Source organism: Patella vulgata, chromosome 8 (assembly GCF_932274485.2).
Source record: "Patella vulgata chromosome 8, xgPatVulg1.2, whole genome shotgun sequence".
Lineage (NCBI taxonomy): Eukaryota > Metazoa > Mollusca > Gastropoda > Patellidae > Patella > Patella vulgata.
This window is the reverse complement of record NC_065886.2, coordinates 22,171,089-22,174,112: the sequence shown is the minus strand read 5'-3', so window position 1 is coordinate 22,174,112 and position 3,024 is coordinate 22,171,089. Positions and strand designations below refer to the sequence as shown.

The following is a 3,024-nucleotide window of genomic DNA, read 5'->3' as shown; positions in this document are numbered from 1 at the left end:
GTTTGTTAGCTATGTGAACATGTCAAACGAGAAGTGTTATCAGGTGTTATGAAACTCAAAATGTGAACTCTTTACGCATAGTGTCTTGTTTTAATGGAAATTACATCCAAAGAGTTAGTTATAAATTTGTCATACGAATGAAATATACAATTCTGACTTTAAAATTCCAAATATTATTTATTTTCTGAAACGTTTAAACTATATTGTAATCTATGATTATTATGCGTACAGCGTGTAGAATCCCTGAATGTTGTACATATGGTAATTATGAAAGCGAAGGTATTCTAGCTATTTCTTGCAACTTTTGAAAAAAAAATTTTTTGTTGAAGTCTTTGTATATTCTTTTCCAGGAATCGATGAAAATGATGGGTCTCAAAAGTTCAGCGAACTGGACTGCTTGGTTTTTAACAACGTTTATATATCTATTTGTTGCTATAATAATATATACTGTTATAATGGCAATACCTATAGGCGACAATGGACGGATCTTACGGAATTCAGATTTATCAGTTATTTTTTTGTTTTTGCTGGCTTACATTATTTCTATAATATCATTCTGTTTACTTATCAGCGCCTTCTTCAGCAAAGGTGAGTAACTTCAAGGAATCTCTCATTTCATTACCATAATCCTTATGTAAATTTTCCACATTTTGATAATAAATAACGGATTTCTGAATCCTGATTTTAACGAAAGTCAGGCGTGTTATGTTGATGTCTTTTGAATCTGAAACTCTACAGAACTGACAGATTCGCGCTTGTTTATGGTATATGATGAAACCGTCATTGCCTAAAAATAATGTGAAATGTGTTGAATTGTCGATTATGCTTCAATGACACCATTTGCCCGATTGAAGAAGAAAAGTAGGACGTTAAATCATTTTTCATTCATTCTTAAATGGTACGAAACCTTTTGATCTTAGATTTCCAGAAAATTTTTTTTCGAAAGAATGTAAGCACCTGTTTCATCAGAGTCGAACATGAAAGTTTCTTCGTCCAGGGAATAAACCAATGTTGGGATGTACTCGTTCGTGTGGCTGTGACGAAACATCAAACTAAAATTAGTAATAATTCAAATGATTACATCATCCCAATTCAGAGGGTTGGTTCCTTTAAACCGCCACAAGTTTTTCCCATCACTAACCCAATTAGCACATTAGATTACTCAATCCAGTACTTTATTTTGACTTGGAAGCCGGTGTTGGCCGAAAATGTTCATCTGGATTTTACGGCGTGGTTCCCACCTATCAGTGGTTCAGAGTGGAGAGTCTGGCAAGGGACAACGTATAATCGTTCAGATGGGACGTGCACGTAACAGAACCCTTGCGAAATAAGTGTAGGCCGTCTTTATTAGCTCAGTCAGTGCTGAACAGTAGGACGCTTAGCACCATTTCATCTCATTTATTTTGACTTAAATCAAAGATTTAGCTTCCTTTGGTCGTATATAAATCAAACGTCACACCCATTCCTTGGCATCTAAGCCAATCTGTGAATATATTACGCGGATTAAGCTTTTAAGATTAAATTATATCTCTATTTCTTGTTTCAGCTAATATTGGGGCAGCCGTTGCGGGAATACTGTATTTTGGTTTGTATGTTCCCTATTTCTATATCAGCCTGGATTATCCAACAATTAGCCGCAGTCAAAAATTAGCCGCATCTCTTCTATCTAACACAGCCATGTCGATAGGAAGCTATTCTATTGGTTTATACGAAGGAACTGGTAATGTATTATTAACTACACATTTAAGACCTCCGCACACCAAAGACTGATTATAGAACGGCGATGGAAAGTTGATCTTCGGCAAATTATACAGACCCCGACGTTTCCCAGAAATTTGGGGAAAATAGTATTCAGATTTAATTCCTTAGCACCCTGTTCACAGAATACTGATGAGTGTAAATCATGAATTTCCAATCTAATAATGCCACATTAATATGCCACCCTCATAATTTAACGACTTAACGAGTAAATCCAATTGTAATTACATAACAATGTCTAACAATGTTAATCGGGGCTACTGATCTTGCTGTTAGTAGCATTCATACAAATAGCAAAAATTGCAAATGGTCAATTAGCAATTCGATATCTGGAAAATGTTGGAAATTTATCTATTAAAGGCGAAGGTGTCCAGTGGAGTAACATGGGATCACCACCAACACCAGACGATAACTTTTCCATGTCAGACGCCATCTTGATGTTACTAGGTGACAGTGCTATTTACCTAACGATTATGTGGTATGTGGAAAATGTCTATCCCGGAAAACATGGCGTCCCGAAGCCTTTTTATTTTCCATTTATGGTAGGTATAAATACATAATTTAAAGGATCGGGGCATATACAATCAAAAAGGATTCTAACCAAATATTATCGGTTCAAAGTTAAAGGGCTTATAGCTCTATCTCATTATATACATAATATACGACATTAAAAACACGAATTAGAATTTAATATTAGTCCATTTCAATCAATATTGATTTTTTTTATCTTAACGTGGAAATATGGGGCCATGCTATCCACATCTTTCGCCGAATATATTTGATTAGAAATTACAATCAACTTTTAAAAAATGAATCTAAATCAACCCTTTTTATCTATTATAAAGGTGAACTATCTAACATTTAGATAAAATCAGTGGTCGTTCTCGCTATATTAGTTCAAAAATAAATAATGAAAATTTATATATTGATGGCCCTGGGTACCTCGTTTTGCCATATTATCAGCCTCCTCATTTCCTGGAATGCCGCAGTGAGATGAAATCCACTGCATTACGGTTCTGGTGCATTTGGTTGCATAGAGCATCTTCTAACTTTGGTAAGTTGTTGTTGGCTTCCGACAGCACGGACAAGGCGCGTGTAAGTAAGACAACTGGGTTGTCTGTGTCTGCTTTTATATATTGATGGCCCTGGGTACCTCGTTTTGCCATATTATCAGCCTCCTCATTTCCTGGAATGCCGCAATGAGATGAAATCCACTGCATTACGGTTCTGGTGCACTTGGTTGCATAGAGCATCTTCTAACTTTGG

At 35.7% G+C, this 3,024-nt stretch overlaps 1 long non-coding RNA gene across 1 annotated transcript; it reads left to right on the top strand.

Annotated features, from left to right (window-relative positions):
- The first annotated feature begins 450 nt into the window (after nucleotides 1–450).
- On the top strand, nucleotides 451–2,292 carry LOC126830490 (uncharacterized). Its single transcript, XR_008789132.1, has 3 exons — nucleotides 451–588; nucleotides 1,547–1,720; nucleotides 2,119–2,292. It is a non-coding gene; the product is annotated as an uncharacterized LOC126830490 (long non-coding RNA).
- The last annotated feature ends 732 nt before the right edge of the window (nucleotides 2,293–3,024 follow it).